This window comes from Ambystoma mexicanum, chromosome 6p (assembly GCF_040938575.1).
Source record: "Ambystoma mexicanum isolate Mex_15411 chromosome 6p, UKY_AmexF1_1, whole genome shotgun sequence".
NCBI classification, from domain to species: domain Eukaryota; kingdom Metazoa; phylum Chordata; class Amphibia; order Caudata; family Ambystomatidae; genus Ambystoma; species Ambystoma mexicanum.
In genome coordinates this window covers 18,524,145-18,541,773 of record NC_090935.1, presented here as the reverse complement: position 1 = coordinate 18,541,773, position 17,629 = coordinate 18,524,145, and the positions used below count along the sequence as shown (strand labels likewise).

The following is a 17,629-nucleotide window of genomic DNA, read 5'->3' as shown; positions in this document are numbered from 1 at the left end:
TTTACGGTAAGTAATGCACGTCTTCTGATGTTTGTTAATCTGCTTAGAATCACATGCTGTGCATAGACTAGCGAGCAGTACCCGGATTTGGAGGTGGGTTGTGAGAAGGAACAGTAGTGAAAAGATGTCTTAGTACTGCTCGTCCCACCTGAGAATCAGAACTAGAATGAGTGTCTAGGCAATAGTGTTTTGTAAAGGTGTGTACAGAACTCCAAGTTGCCGCCTTGCAAATGTACTCAAGGGGAACATTTGCAATGAATGCTATGGATGCCCGAGTGTTTTAGCAAGAGTGTAACAGAGAGTGATGCACTGGACAATCCATCTAGATATAGTGGATTTGGAAACTGCATCTCCTTCTCTTCCTGCCGCCACCAAGACAAAGAACTGATTAGTCGTTCTCAGTGGTCTAGTTCTTTTCATATAAAACGTGACCGCTCTGCGCACATCAAGTGTGTGCAGGCTTTTTTCTCCCAAGTTTGATGGGTTTTGAAAGAACGTTGGTAGTTCTATAGACTGGTTGACATGGAATTTTTAAATGAACTTTGGTGCAAACCTAGGGTGTGTGCGTAGAACCACCTTATCTTTGTGAACTGTTACAAAGGGATCTAGTATAGCGAGCGCTTGTAGTTCACTCACTCTCCTAATGGAGGTGATAGCTATCAAGAAAGCAGTTTTAAGAGTGAGATTCTTAAGGGTTGCTTTATGCATGGGTTCGAAGGGGGAGCCCATTAGCCTGGTTAGTACAACATTCAGGTCCCATCCGGGAGCTGGATTAGATATAGGAGGGTGAATTCTTTTCACTCCCTCCATGAAGGCTTTAATAACTGGAACTTTCCACCATGACACCTTATGTTGAGACGTAGTGTATGCGGAGAGTGCAGCTAGGTGCACTTTCATAGAATTAAAGACTAATCCTGAGTCCAACAAGTGAGTCAGGTATAGAACAATTTGTGTGGGAGAGCAGTCAACGGGGTTGATGCTCTTTGATTTACACCAGATGATGAACCATTTCCACTTGCTAGAGTAGCAGTAACGTGTGTTCGGTTTCCTTGCCTCTCTGAGAATGTCCATGCATCTCTGTGGGAGCTGCAGATGTCCAAATTCTATGACCTCAGGAGCCAGTCTGCCAAGTTCAGGGTCTTTGGGCTTGGGTGCAGCATTTGGCCTGTGACAGCAGGTTGTACGGGCAGGGTAGTGTCACCGGAGGAGACAGTGACATCTCCATCAGATGAGCGAACCAGGGTTGGCAGGCCCACATGGGGGCCACCAGTATCATGGTAACGGGTTCCTGGTGCATCTTGTGAACTATCTTGTTGAGAAGGGGGGGGGTCAGGGGAAAGGCGTAGACAAATTTCCCTGCCCATGTTATCCAGAGACTGCTCCCATTGGAGCGGTTCTGGGGGTACCTGGAGGCGTAATCTTAGCATTGGGTATTCTGCTGAGTTGCAAACAGGTCGATCTCTGGGAAGCCCCAATCTACAAAAACGTGTAGTCACCATTCGTACTCTGCGGGCAGAGGGAAGTCTCTGCTGAGTTCGTCTGCCAGAAGATTGAGTTCCCCTGGTACATGTTGAGATAACAGGAACATGTGTTTGAGAGCCCACTTCCAGATGTTTTGGGACAGCTTGGACAGTCCTGGAGAGTGAGCGCTCCCTTGCTTGTTCAGGTAGTACATGGCTGTGGTGCTGTCTGTGAAGACCAGCACTGTTATCCCTTGTAGGTGTGTCTGGAAAGCCTTCAGTGCTTTGAAAACCGCCAGCAGTTCCAGCAAGTTTATGTATTTGGAATCCACAATCGGAGTCCAAACTCTGTGTGCAGTCTGATGGGATAGGTGAGCCCCCCATCCTGTGAGGGATGTGTCTGTGGTTAGAGTGGCCTCCACTGCGGGGGTGGCGAATGGTTTCCCTATTACAAGGTTTTCCTTCGACCACCACCATAGCGAGAGAACCAAGGCCTGCGAGACCACCACTAGATGGTCCCATTGTCCGCTGGCCTGACACCACTGGCTGTTGAGCCACTCTTGCATTGGGCGCATGTGCAGGCACGCGTGAGGTACCAAGTAAATACACGACACCATCATTACTACAACCGCATGGCCGTGCGTACCGTCACCTCCCGACCGGCTACATATTGAGGGATCTGAAACAGGATGTTTTGGACCCTCTCGTTGGAGGAGAAGACGAGGCCGTCCTTTGTTCGAATTAGAGCCCCTAGGAATTGCTTGACTTGGCTGGGGTCTAGACTGGACTTCTTCTCGTTGATGGAGAAGCCCAGGTGGAACAAAAGGTCTACAGTCTTTTTGGTATTTGAGAAGCATGTTTCATAAGAATCCCCTGTTGTGAGCCAGTCGTCGAGGTAAGGGTAAACTGGAATGGACAACCTGAGCAGGTGTGCCACTGCCAGTACCTTTGTGAATACCCTTGGCGCTGAAGCTATGCCGAAGGGTAGCACTTTGAACTGATAGTGTTTGCCTTCTATCATGAACCTGAGGTATTTACTGTGCGCTGGCAACATTGAAATATGAAAGTATGCATCTTTCATGTCCAGTGTTGCCATGTAATCCCCCTGTGTGAGCAGGGGAATTACCTCCTGCAAAGTCACCATACGAAATTTTTGAGGTTTTACGAATTTGTTTGCTGGGCGAAGATCTAGTATAGGGCGCCTGGTTAAATCCTTTTTGGGTACAAGGAAGTACACTGAATAAATGCCCTCCTTTACCTGAGATAGAGACACAACCTCTATTGCTAGCAGTTCGACTTCCTGAAGAAGTATGGAGAGGTGTTCCGGTGATAGGCGTCTTCCCCTTGGGGGTCTGAATGTAGGGGACTGACTGAATTCGACGCAGTAACCGTGGGCTATTGTTGACAGTACCCAGCGGTCTGTGGCAATTCCCTCCCATGCTTGTAGGAATGATGTTAACCGGCCCTCGACCGGAGATGCATGGGAGGGGACCCGAACTTTCGGGTCATTTGTTGTTGGCAGCCGATGAACCTCTGGGAGTGGTGCCCCAACCTCTTCCCTTGCCACGACGTTGTCCTCTCCGAGCATATTGTCCACTGGTTCCCTGAGTGGAGGACCAGTTGCCTGTGTTAATTGTGTTTCTAACCGCTCCGGGCTGCTCCTAATGTCTTTGAGAATTCCACTTTCCGTGGATATTAAGTGGCCTCTGATGCAGGCCATAAAAGCTTGCCATAAGGTGGCCTATTAACCGAGTTTTCATTTATTTCAAAGAAGTCCTGTATTTGCTGCGACATCTCATTTTTATAGACCAGGTCCTGTAGGGCAGCTGGCTTAAACCTCCATGGAGGTCTATTCGCCACTCTCCAGGGATCTACAGTGTTAATTGTATTGGGGAATGATCTGAATACGTCCTAGGGTGGATAAGGGACTCAGTAACCCAGGACAGAACTTCATTGTCTACCAACCATAGATCGATTCTAGAATGCATGTTGTTAGGCAGAAACCTGTGCAGTTCCCTTTGGGAACACTGCAAAAGATTTAGGACTACAGGTGTTTAGCAGGAAACCTACTTGGTAGCAGTCTGTACCACCCAGATTTACCTGGTAGCTGTGGCTGAGCAGTCAGACTTCCCTCAAGAAGAGTTAGGCAGTATGCAAACTATACACAATAGGCACTCAGTCACAATAGCACAAGCAAACACTGACCAGAGCTTTGGTATCAAATTATATCATTATTTATTTAAGAACACACTGATGAAACACTCCAGCACTATTATTGTAAATCACTTCAAAACACAGTTACTATTATTATATATACATCCCTTATTCCTTATCAGACAAGTCTTAGTTAACACCACTTATTTCCAGGTGAGCGCTTAACTATAGATGGCACTCTAATAAGTTAACGAAAAAGGGAGGGGAAAAGGCAGAATGTAAGGAGATACACCACACTAATATTTCAGAACACTGGAGCAAGGCAGGCAAGTCAAAAGTTATTGGTGAGCCAAAGTTCAGAGGCCGGGCCCACTGTTAGGGAGAGTAGGGCACAAATGTAACCAAGATCACACAACTAACAGGCTTAGAAAGTCTTACAGGGAGTTCGAAAAAGGGTTTAGTTAGGCTTAGAAAAGTTTAGCCGGGGTGTCCCAGGCTAACCCAGGTTCGAAAGCCGGGGGCTAAATCTACCCCGTACAGTCGGTTGCAAGGGAAGCCAGGTGGAACACGGTACCTTAGGTGGAAAGGATCCACTAGCGGGGGCAGTTGTTCGTTGCAGCGTTGCCTGAAGAAGAGAAGATCTCGACGTAGAGGAAAGATGAAGGTCGTTGCACTGCCAGGGAAGAAACCAGCCGCAGAGTTTTCCGGTTAAAGGTATTACCCTTTATTTTGCGGTCGTGGTAAAACGTGGTATTCCGGTTGCCGGGGTGCTTGGCACAGGCAAGGCGGCCACAAGATGCTTCAGGGAAGCGAAAAGAAGGTGAAACTGGTTATCCCCACCAGTCAAAGGAAGAAGACTCTCCGGGCTGGAGATCTCCTCTGTCGTTGGGAAAAGTGATGAGCCGGTCCAGCAGGGCTCCACCGGTGGTGTCGTTGTGGCAGGTCGGCTCAGCTTCTCCCTCGTCAGATTCTTAGGTCCTGTGCCGACTTCTCAAGTTCCAGTCCCCAAAGCCCTACTTTTATGCAGAAAACCCCCATTAACTCGGCCTAGCTGTCACTCAAACATGCTAAGTGGTGAGCCGGCCGGCTCACCACTTGGGCCAATCAGGACGGAGTGCGACTTGAGTTGCTTAGGCAACTCAGTCCATGGTGCCTAAATCCCCCTCCACCCCTCTTAAGTACCCCAGACAGAGTTGCACCACTTTGGAGGGGTTTATTCTTTTCTCCTGCCAAGAGTGAGACTCTTTTTCCCACTCTTAGGCCTTTTTGCTATGTGTGTTCTAGGCTATTTTTGTGTTTGTCTATTGGATTTTCTCACCCCCATAGAAACCAACGTTACTCACATGTGTTACACAGCACCCTCAGTGTAGTGACACAGGGGTGTCGTAGCGACCCCCAAACATAGACTCCATACCCTGGCTACTGTCTCCCAGGTCATGTAAAGTCCCAATTGACTTTACTAGTCAATTTTTATGAACTAACAAGTACAAACCATCTTACTATGGAGGTACTGGAAAGGGTTAATAGTTTTTCCCTTATGTTCATTTTTGAGAGGGTACCGTACAGTCCCTCTCTCAAAAGTTTCTGGCTGGTGGCAGTGGTTACTACCTTTTATATGCGACCGCAAATATTTTCCTATGGGATTTTCCCATTGTTCGAGGCTACCACTTTTTCTGGCAGCCTCTAACATACCGCCGGTGTATATTAATATTAACTTTACTCAGGTAGGTTTTTATTGCCCGAACTTAACTTCTTTCTCGTGTCTTTCTCTAAACTCCTAACCCAGGTCAGGGATCCTTTGTTCGCCCTTTTGGCGGGCTTCTACCGAGAAGCCCTCCTTTCGGCGCCACCGAGTCTGGGGTTGGTCCATTGTGTGGGAGGGGGAGTAGGACCCCTGGACAGGGTTGCCTCAGCATCCCATGTCATACTCTATCCTGATAGGCTGGAGGGTCTCCCGCCAAGATGACCACTCCACTGTGTGAGTGACAGCTAGGCTGTATGAATGGGGATCTTTTTGAATAAAAGCAGGGCCCTGAGGACTGGAAGAGCAAGACATCGCCACTGGAACTAAGAAGCCGAAGAGGAGAGAAGCCAAAGACTTCTGCAATGACTGAACCACCGGTGATGCCCTGCTGCAGCGTCTCACCACTTTTCTCCACACGACGAGAGAAGATCTTCATCTGCAAGAGCCTTTTTCCCTTGAGCTGGTGGGGCCAACCAGTTTGCCAATCACCTTCCCGGACCTGCCTTGGTCGAATCTCCCGTACCCTGTACTCGGAGGCCAGATAGCCAGGCACCAGTCCACCCGGACCGCGATTTAAAGGAGCGTACCTTTTATTCATCGGGCAGTACCGCGGCTGGTTTCATCCCTGGATAGTGCAGTAACTCGAACCTTCCTCCATGACGAGAGCCCCTCTTCCTCTGCTGGATCACCCGAACTGCAGGAACTACCAGGAAGAACTGCCACAGCAGGAGCCACTTCTTCATTTAAAGGTACATTGTTCCGCCAGGCCGCCCTTTCTTCGCGGTAGCACTAAAGGTGTTTTAAATCCTTTACCTACCTGTTGGGTTGGCCGCCCCTCTCTCTTAACATTGTCTTTTCACTTTCTGCATCCACCTTTTCAAAATAGTTAACCAAAGATTTGACTGCAGCTACAAGAACATTTTGCTCCTGGGCCCCTGCCCTGTACCAACTGTCTCTGGCACAGGCCTACTGACTCTGGCTTCATTTGTTAGACCCGCCTTCTTTAGACTGATTTTCATCTAGAACTGTGTGGTGCACCTATTTCTTACAACTAGCCTTGCCTTCCCATTTGTAAACCTTGTGAAATGCCATTTTGCCCAGTTTTCATTTAAGTATTGCCCATACTGATGCACTGTCTTGCTTAAACTGGTCCACAAACTTATGGGAAGTGTTGCTAGGGTGTGTAGGAAACCATTCCTATATAACTTGTGCTTTCCCTCCCTTGTAAGTAATTGTTAGAGTACACCTTGTGTGTGGTTTTCACTGTGCCATTTTGCTCAGTTTTCACTCTGGTTCACTTAGTCTACAATTTAACTTGGGAGTGTGCCTATTTTTCCTTTGACTTAATTTAACTCACTTGATGACTGTGATACATGTGTTTTATTAGAAGTTTCTAAAATAAATATATAACTACTTTTTAATACAAAGCTTTGGTCAGTGTTTCCTTGTGCCATAGTACTGTAGGCCTATCGTGTAAACCCTGAATACTGCACATCTCACTCTTGAGATAAATCTGACTGCTCAGCCACAGCTACCAACTAAATCTTTGTGGTACAGACTGATACCAAAGGGGATTTTTGCTCTCACCTGTAGTCCTAATCTTGTGTAGTGCTCCCTAAGGGCATTGCACAGGATTCTGCCTAACAGCCGGTAATCCCTTACCGCCCTACTACGAGTTCCCTTAGCGGGTCCCTCCTTCAACACCTGGTTTTACCAGGCGTTATGGACGGGACCCGTTAAGGGAGTTCAGAGCGAATAACGGTACCACAAATTGCAGTACTGTTATTAGCGCCTTCCCCCTTCCCATTGAGCCCTATGGGGGCTCAAATGGGAATGGGGAATGTTTTTTTCAATGGGGAATTACCGGTCTCGCAAAGGTCGGACTACACCGGTAAGTCCCCATTGAACGAGACCGCTGCCGGTAACATTATTGGAGGAAGTCATGACGCAAATAGCGCCATGACTACCTCCAATCTCAAAATTAGGCCCCATGTCCTTTACTTCCCTAACACAGAAACTCGAGTAGCAGGTTTCCTTTACCATTCCATGGGCCTCATTACGACCCTGGCGGAATGGTTTAACGGGTGCCGCAAATGGATGCGGACCCGTTAAACCCATTCTGCCTGATTACGAGGTCCCCTCGTGGGACCCGGTAAGGACACCTGGTAAAACCAGGAGTCGTTACCGGGTCCCGCGAGGGGACCAGGGAGCTAACAACGGGCCGGTCGTAATCGGCCCGTTGTTAGCTCCCTACACCCATTCCCATTGAGCCCTATGGGGGCTCGAATGGGAATGGGGAAGGTCCGGGCCCGGGTTCCCTGAGGGAGAAATTACCCTCCAAACTCGGAATTGCCCGGAAATTCCCGATTTAGGGAACCCGGACCCGGAACCCGGTTTTGGAGGCAGCCATACCAGGTACCAGTACCAGGTTCTGTGAATGAGGAATTACCGGGTCATTCCGACCTTGGAGGACCCAGTAATTCCTCATGCACAAAACCATTTCCCATACGGCTCAATGGGAATGGGGTGGAGCTAATAATGGGCCCCTTAATAACGGGACGGTTATTAGCTCCGTGGTCCCCTCGCGGGACCCGCAAAGGACGTCTGGTTTTACCATGTGCCTCATTACGAGTATGGAGGCAGTCATGCCCTTATTAAGGGCATGGCTGCCTCCATACCAGGTTCCAGTACCGGGTTCTGTGAAGGAGGAATTACCGGGTTCTGTTAGTCTGAAAAACCAAACCAGCTAACCGTCGTGTTGCCCCCCCCCCTTGGGCAACCACGGTCTTCAGACAATCTTTGACAATCTCCTATTGGGGTGTGGATCAGTATACACCCCCTTTGACTGCATTCATATCAGGCCCCATATGCACTGTGTACTCCTAGATTACACCTATCTTACTACCGTGGACAATAACAAATAACACTAAGACACAAAGAAAACACAAAGAATCGATTCAATTATAATACAATGGGATACATTTATTTATATACACACAGCTAAGCATAATGCATGACAATGCAGACAGTTCTAATTCTATGGCCCTCATTACAACTGAGGTGCTAAGTGCACCAACTTTACCACCATGGTGTAAACTACGTTTACACCATGGTGGATGGCGGATTTACCGCCCCATTACAAGGTGAGTGGGGCGGTAAATCCCCATTTCCCATTTTCCCTTCCCCATTCCCATTTTTGCCCCATAGGGCATAATGGGAGTGGGGAAGGCGCTAATTACGGCACCGTAAATTACGGTGCCGTAATTAGCACCAAGGTGCCTTAGCACCATGGAACTTAACGCCTGCAAAAAGCAGGCGTTAAGGTGGGAATCAGGCGTTAAGGGTTAACGGTGGCGTTAACCCTTAACGCCTGAGTTGTAATGAGGGCCTATGTCTAATTTGCACCTTTTATACTTCTGGTGCAAAGCTACCACGCAGTAACTATGTAAGCGTCTCAGGTTTCTAATGTAAGCCTGTGCTGCGAGTGTGTGCTTCTAATACAATCTAATGCAAGCTTCAAGCATCCAACAATCCACTCCTTCAATCCACACCAGTCCACACTCTCACTCTAGACAATACCCTGTCTGATCTTCCCCCTTCACCCAAAGGGGTGGGCGGGGGGAGGGGTGTGTGTGTGTGGTGTGTGTGTGGTGTGTGGTGTGTGGTGTGTGTGTGTGTGGTGTGTGTGTGTGTGTGTGTGTGTGTGTGTTTTCCATCAGTTTAGCCTAGGCCAACCATACTTCCATTCTGCATGTGCCAGGTCAGTCAGTGGCTGCCTCTCAAGATCTGGTCACTCGATCTCATCAGAGCGTCATCAGGCTGCTGCACCAAGACACATCATCTAGCACTCCAGCAACCCCTCTGTGGTTCTCTCCAACTCTAGTGCAGTCTCCCTCTCTTGTGCAGGCTCCCTCGAACTCCTCCCAAAACTCTCTAACTCCTTTCCCTCCAGTCACTCCTAGATATAGTCTCCAATGAGGCACAGAATGTCTATGGAATGTCTCTCTCAGCGTTTAGCAAAATGCCTGCCTGTCCCCTTGCGTGTTTCTTGCACGGCATGTCCTGTTACTGCGCTATCAGCGTGACATCATATCTCTCTGCCTTGGCCTTTCGAGTCTGTTGCAAAATACCCCATCTTATTCCATCTATTCACTGTTCATACCCATTCTCTCCACTGTGTTGGCACTCTCTGCATTAGAAAAGGCTCTTAGGCCCCATTCTTAAAGCACCTCTTCAGTGTGAAAAGGCTTCCCTCTCTCCTGTCTACCCACTCAATTGGCCCCAACCCTTGTGTTCTTTCCGCGAAGCACACCAGCCAAGCTGATAAGGTTCCTTCTTGGACAAGGGTTCATGTTATCTGTGTGTCAAGCAAATGTTTACGAACAGTGTACCATAACATTTCGCGCAACTTCTGTCTTTCTCCATCAGCAAATGGCTCAGGCCTCGTGTTAAAATGCTTCCTAGTGTTTACCGCAAATCTCTCATACTATGAAGCAAGCTAATTCTAAGTGCCTCAACATACATACATACATACATACATGTGTGACAGCGTGTCAAACATATCTCTAATGTGTCTCTACAAAGCATACATGTGTGTCATTCTAAATGGCTTTCCATGGCATTTCAAATATGCCACTGTGTCATTCTATTTGCAAACGCAAAGTGGCTTAATGGCAAGCGCTATATTCATAGAATATCATTCTAAAAGCATATTGCAAATGCATCAGTCTAATATGTGATTGGGTAATGGTGATTCTAACAGAGAATACTTATGTTTTCATCATAATGATAACAATCCCAGGCTCCCCATTTTATCCAATTCCACAATTCCGACCTTGGAGGACCCGGTAATTCCTCAATCACAAAACCATTCCCCATTCCCATTTGAGCCCCCACAGGGCTCAATGGGAATGGGGATGGAGCTAATAACGGGCCCGTTATTAGCTCCTTGGTCCTCTCGCGGGACCCGCAAAGGACATCTGGTTTTACCAGATGTCTGTTCCGGGTCCTGCTCAGGGACCTTGTAATCAGGCATCCCGTAATGAACGGTGCCGGTCCGGTACCGGCAACCTTCATTACGGAAGCACCTTACTCTTAATGAGACCCCATGTCCTTGACTTCCCTAACACAGAAACTGGAGCAGCAGGTTTCCTTTACCAGCCCATATCCTTTACTCCCCCTAACACAGAAACTCGAGCAGCAGGTTTCCTTACTCCCCGAACACAAACTCGAGCAGAAGGTTTCCTTTACCAGTCCAGCTCTTACATATCAGCAGCAGTTAAAGCTTCCGCTGCTTGACATGTGCTACAAGTGGGACAGAATACAGTTCACGGTGGTAGCGACACAGGTGCTTATGCAAAAAAAGAGTTGCTTAGATGATGGAAACAAAAGTAATTATTTTTTGGAACACGCTGAATTTATTTTAATTTTATTTTTGTATTTATTTCAGTGCACTATGCCTGGAGGCATCTAGGCACTAGTTACAGAAAATTAATAGCACACTAGAGAAGTGCAAGAGGACTCGTAATGGTTACAGGCAGTGTAGGTCAATGTATACAAATTAGCGTAACCTCAACTCATGGTACGGGGGCTACATCCAATGTGCATGTACAAATAGCCAAGATGCAACATAGTAAGAATGCACAGATTGGCAACGCCTCACATCATGGAACGGGGGCTACATCCAATGTACAGGTACGAATAGGTAAGATGCAACGTAGTAAAGATGCAAAGATTGGGAAAGCCTCACCTCATGGAACTGTGGCTACATCTACCTACAGTACGGAGCCGTACACTGCAAATGCAGGAGATGTTCACAATTAATCAAAATGTACAGCTCATTTCACAATTTACATAATGCTGAAATTGACTGCATGACTGCATATTAGCCAAACATTACATCACATTTGTACAGTACATGCTGAATAGAGCCTTCCCTCTAGGGAACGCCTACAGAAAACACCTCCACCAAGAACAGTTATGGTTTCAGTGAGGAGAGGAGATGCATACCTTCATTGCTGCATGCTTGCAGTGTTTCAGCTCTCAGAAGTGGTTGTACAGTCACATGCCAGTGCTATATGGCGAACCTAGACAAACAACCAAACATCACAAGTTAGTGGTATGCAAACACTGCAGGTTGACATCTTCAGTGTCCCTCCACTGATCAGAACAAAAAGCGTTTTGACAATGATTACGTCCCCACAGATACTTTACACAATTGCAGGAAATTTTGGGGGGCAATGGGGGTAAGCCAGGTATGTGTGATGACAGCAGTGAAGGAAGCGCTCAGCAGAGACCAGGGTCAGGGAGGTGAATGGGGAGTGGCAGTAGGGTAGACAGCAGGGGAGCTGCAGCACTAATCATCCATCATCTAATAACAGAGGAAGTGACAAAGGAGGATGTAGAGAGGTAGCAACGACATGCTTGGATGTCAATGAGGGAAGCAGCAGCTAATGAAAAGGAATCATTCATCTTTCCGAACATGCTAAATACTGGAGAGCAGGCTCTAAGCGCCGGGCAGCGATTGAAACTGTATAGATCTATTACAACAAGTGCAGCGTTGCCCCCCCCAGCTATCCTCCCGGGTAGACCTGCTACAGCGCATCTGTGGTGGGAGTATGGATCTACTGCATCAAAAGCAGCGTTGCCCCCCAGCTATCCTCCCGTGTAGACCTGCTACAGCGCATCGGTGGTGGGGAGCAATGTTCCCTCCAAGCTGTGCGCATGTGCGCTTGCCCAGCTTCCTTCTGGGTGCCGCTCAGAAGAATTTTAGCAGCGCACGCAGACAATTCCCACCTATTCAAATAAGATTTAATGAGGCACAAGCCACCGCAGGTACGTAATATTTGCTTTCTCTCAAGATAAAGCTAAATTATACTAACTACTATTGATATTCTGGTGTCACCTATTGGCATTGGCCCACTATGCATGCTTGACCTTAAAAACCTTAAAACTTTAAAAGTAGAATAGACCCACATAAGGTTAAACATGAATATGAAAAGGTGGCTCCATGAACAGAAGATATAAGCAAGATATGACTGCACACATTAACTAAATTATCTTCCCTCCCCACCCAGGATCCTATTCTTGACTCTACCACACATATGCTGTATGACTCAAACTCCGCCCCAGGCCACATTCAGATATTACCAGACAACCTTGCACTCTGCATACCTTAGCTCAGCAAAAGGTTACCAGACTTATATGCAAGTCTTGGTTTATGTTATAATATGAATGACGTTCAAGCACAAAAATTTCTGCTACTCGTGGTGCCTTAGTAAAAAGCATTACTCACATTATGTAACCTGAGTGTCAGCTCAAATATCGAGTACTGACTGTAAGTAAGCAGGCTACTAGGTTATCTAACCTCATCCCATGCTTCCTATTTTTGCATATATGTCACAGAAGCACTCTGAAGAGCCCCCCCCTTGCAAGTGAATGCATTATAAAACTCAAATATGAATTTGCCCTCTTAGGATTTTGAGTAGGCAAATGTCATGCTCAGCGTCTCCTACTTTAGCATTGCTAACATTACTCTACGATTGGAGAGCAACCTTGCAATATCATTTACTTGGCTTGTAGGGGATAATTGGTAGGGACTCTGCCTGGCATTATTCTTATATAAAATGAGGGCAACAATATTCAGATAACTAGAATGCTTTTCACACAATCTGCAACCTTTCAAAATGGTCAGAGTTCCATGGGGATAGACCTTAACAAATGATATTTTAACTCGCTCCTATACAAAAAGGGTTTCACTGAGCACTTGTTGAAACCTACACAACAATTGAAAGGTAGGGTATGTTGCAAACAATCTTGTATGCATTTCATAATAATTGTGCACATGCATATTTATGACATTTCCTTAAACTGCACATAATATCATTTTGAGGCTTTAAATTGGTTTTCCTTTCAAAGTACTGTGGGTATGCAAATATCCCAATTAGAGATTGTAAAGACTGGAGGGGGGGGTCTGTATATGGTAGAGGAGAGGCACAGAGGACCCCTGCAAGATTCTCTATTGTTCGTAGCAATGGACAAGCAATCAAGGCCTAGCTTCTCAGGAGGTGATGCAGGCTGGTTCTTAAGTACAGTGTAGTCCCCAAACCCCCACAAAGGAATGTCCACACACTGGGCCTCATTACGACCCTGGCGGAAATCGCGGTGCTAAATGCACCGCGGAGCACGGCGGAAAGCTGCCGATAGCGCCATGGAGGTTGGCGGATTTTCCGCCCCATGCCGACCTTGGCGGGGCGGTAAATCCCCATTCCCCATTTTACCCTTCCCCATTCCCATTTTTGCCCCATAGGGTATAATGGGAGTGGGGAAGGCGTTAATTGCGCCACCGTAAAATACGGTGGCGTAATTAACAACAAGGTCCCGTAGCGCCATGGATTTTTCCGCCCGGAAAAACCAGGGGGAAAACGTTCCATGGCGCTACGGGAACTCGTAGTAGGGCGGACGGGTCCGCCGCGAATAACGCTGGCGTAAACCCACTCCGCCAGGGTCGTAATGAGGCCCACTGTATTAGTTAAAACACAGCCTTTATATAATTAAGTTCAAGGTTATGTATAACTCACTTTGTGCTCAGCAAATCTACAATGGCAAATATATACAGTTCTAAGTGGTGCCACAATTATTATCAGATTTCATTAAAGTGCATCAACTGTACTCTGGTTAAATGTCACACAAATCACTTAATAAAGGTAACCAACAATAGATAGGAGGAAAGCAGTTGGTTATAACAATTGGCAGAATACTGGCCCTGTTACCTAGACACAAATCTGTGTGGAGATCCTCCCCCCCCACCTGGGCAACCCGTAAAATAAAGATATCACAAGCCCAGTCCATATATTGTTCTATTTGTCTTATTTCCTTCTATAATGTTTCTATCACCCCAATGTACCTGGAATAACAGCGTTGGACGACGAGTCGTCAATGGATCCTTCTAGAGCGGCTCCCTTTAAAGCAGGAGCCACGGATCATCGAGGTCCCTCGAAGAAAGTGAACTCGGCGTCGAGGCGGCAGCTTCGGTCCCAGCGGTGCTCGTCGACGACAGAGCGAAGACGTCCTGCAAGGAAGAGGCGTGCGGGGCACCTTGATGTTGATAGATCAGGACCGCAAAGAGTTTGTGAAGAACTGTGGCCCAGTGAGGGCGTCGAGTCGTCCGGCATCTCTACGGTCGTTGGGTGGCGGGAAACCCACTGGCGGATGCTCCTCGGAGCGTCGACGGCCTGGCCTTCTCCCGCGGGATAAGGCGGGCGGCGGTGTGGACGAGCATGTCCATGAATCAAATGTCTTAGGCAAAGGAGCGTGCGGCTCTGGTCGTCGATGGTACGGTGTCAAGCGGTCCCCTCTTCTTGGCAACACGGCTTCGACGGGCCTCCAGCGGTTATGCAAACCTTGGTCAGCGACGGGTGACGGAATGTCCGGTGCTTATTTTCATTCTCCTCGGCGGTCCCAGTCTCTGGTTGGCAGCCTTTCGAGGGTCTGACTTCCAGGGAGCTTCGTTGAAGGTTAGCGGTGCTTGATGGTCCCTCAGAGCACGGGAAGAGGCCGCCTAACCAGGTCCTCTCTTGGATCAGTCTCGACGGCTTTCAGCGAAGGGAGTCAGCAGTCAACCTTCTTCTTCAGGCTCGGCTTCGAGATTCAGCTTCAGTTTCAATGTTAGTTTCAACTCCAGCTTCTATACGAATTCTAGCAGTGAGAGGCCCCCAGATATACTAGTTGATCTCTCATTCATTCTGCTGGGCCACACTCAGGCAACCAATCACTCAGAAGGGCATTCAGCAGTCAGCCAGCCAATCAGGTATACAGTGCATTCAGGCCATTCTCCTCCCGCTCAGACACTCACAACAAGGAATGTGTATTGGGACAAGTACCCAGCCATTCAGCACTACACACTGGATTCATACCAGTTTCGGGCAGGGCTGTCTCAGTCATTGTGCCAAACACCAGATACCAGATATCCACAACAAGAAGTGCATATTAGTCACACACTCCATTCACCCAGGTCCCACCCACAGGGTGTACCCACAACATACAGTCACTGGGAAGGCTCCAGCCAGCCTGGCCTGGACTTCACAACAACACCATATATGGAACTTCCACCCAACAGCCAGTCAGGGGGAAGGGACAGAGTCAGGGTTTCCCAGGACTTTAGGAAAACAAGGGAACAGGCAATAGAAAGCAAGATGCCACGGGGGCCATCTTGTTTCCTATCGGGAATCAACTGATTCCAATGGCAGGGCCTGGGTATTCCAAAATGGAGGATACTCAGAGCACCTGTCAAATTCAGCATGGAGCTGCCATCAGCCCATACCTTGGTCTGTGGCCCTCACACAGGTGCCCAAAAACATACAGGGGCACAGGGTGGTACCCACACCCATGGGTGCCATAAGGGTATCCCATGGGTCTGTACACCAAACCAAAAACAGGAAGAGCTGCACTGCCATCAGTCCCACATGGACTCCTGGGCTGAAAACAATACAGAACACAAATGAAAAAGGACTACAGGACAAGGACAGGAAGGCCCTGTCCCTCCAATGCATTTCCAGCATCACAGAGTTTTACTTCTACAATTCCTCACTTTTTACAGAGCTCTGTCAACTAATATTGGAGACTAGCACAGGAGCCCGGGAGGGGAACGGGTGGAAGGGAACAGGAGAACACTCCTTCTAGGAGAAGAACAAATCCGATGTTTTGACAGGAAATGTGGGTTTGCTAAAGGATAGGAACCTATAGTAATAGCCTAGAAAACGGCACCTTCTATTTCTTTCTATGCTCAGCTGCTGAGTACTTTTCAATATATTCATGGGCTTGCATGTATTGCTTCTAGCAACCCCATGCATCTAACAGGGAACTTCGGAAGAGGGGTCCCTAGTTAAAGAAGAAGGTACTCAATGGGCCTCATTACAACTATCTGCCCTTATGGCTGCCTCCAAAGTCGTAACGAGGCCCAATATGCTGTAACTGTGAGCATTGCTGCTATTGACCTACCGGGCAAATATATGTGATTTTCTTCAATGGGCTGCCAGAAGAAACCGTGTTGATTTTTGTCTAGGCTGTGGTGATCAAGGGTGGGCACAACAATAGGTTTAGTGCAGGGGTCAAGTCCTAAAAATAAAAGTCGGGGGACTCATCAACAAACGCAATGCGATGTGACGTCACCAGAAATTAGCAAATTAAGCTGAAATATGCACATTTCATTCAATTGGCTTTGCATAACCTCCCAAATTGCACAAGACCAATGGCATTTGCCTCTCATAAAATCAACACACGCACAAAAGCAAGAGAGGATATTTTCTTCTAATAGTGTTTTTGAAAACATTAAAAGGTGTGCATGTTTTAAACACCAAGAACCATTACAAATGTTTTCCCTGGAACATGCAGTAATAAAACGAGACATTGCACCTTTAGTTGTTTGTTATTTTTCATCCCATTCTATAGTGCAGTGGTGAAGTGTCCGGCCTGCCAACCTGACTATAACTTTGAGCCCCGAGGTCGGCTTTAATTCTTAAATTCAAGGAAGACTTTCAATGGTTCTCATTTTAGCTGGGGGGATTCCACCCTCTGAAAAAAGTGGGGGGACTCTGTCCCCCGCGTGTACCCTTGACTTGAGCCCTGGTTTAGTGCCCTGTAATGTCACTTCGTATGTTAAGGATACAATCCGGGCTCAGATATGATTTTACTCCATAATTGGAACCAAGATATTTTTCAGAGAGTAAGAAAGTAATTGGTTTTGCCAGTAGAGATATTTCATGCTTATTAAAATATGTTCTTTTCCCTTAAAATTCCCCTTGAGATCGGGCAGTAATATTATTCGAGTTCCTACCAATGACACAGCTCTGCTGGTCACTGATCGAAAAGAGATCAGTGGAACTTTGTGCTTAGAAGGAGGAGGTAGATTCATATATACAGGGTAATTCATAGAATCCAGTGCACAAGTAGCGCACGCGGCTGGCGCACAGCGTGCGCCTGCGATAGTCTGCGCCAGGCACGTGCGCTAAAACTGATTTCCGCGCACAGCGTATTCATGGATTTCATGCTCCCAAACCAGCCGTGGCGCAGAGAATCGCAGCGAGCCTGCAGCAGCGCCAGTAACGCCCCCAAGAACGCCCTCGCGCAAGGAAAAGCCATCAAAATCGCTAAATCATCGCTAAGGGCTGCGCTAACCCTGGACCACTTCACAGGGCAGGCAAACAAGGAAAGCAAAGCGGGCAATCTTCAAATCAGGAGTACGCGGGAAGTTCTACACGCGACTAGGCAGGGT

The 17,629-nt window shown here is 47.6% G+C and overlaps 1 protein-coding gene across 1 annotated transcript in view; it reads right to left on the bottom strand.

The window, feature by feature from the left end:
* The window catches only part of LOC138511142 (zinc finger protein 585A-like), a 185,115-nt gene that overhangs the window by 143,856 nt on the left and 23,630 nt on the right, over window positions 1-17,629 (bottom strand). The window contains exon 2 of the mRNA XM_069626634.1: window positions 11,368-11,444. The gene's annotated coding sequence lies outside the window, so the exon portion shown is untranslated. The remainder of the gene's footprint in view (window positions 1-11,367; window positions 11,445-17,629) is intronic.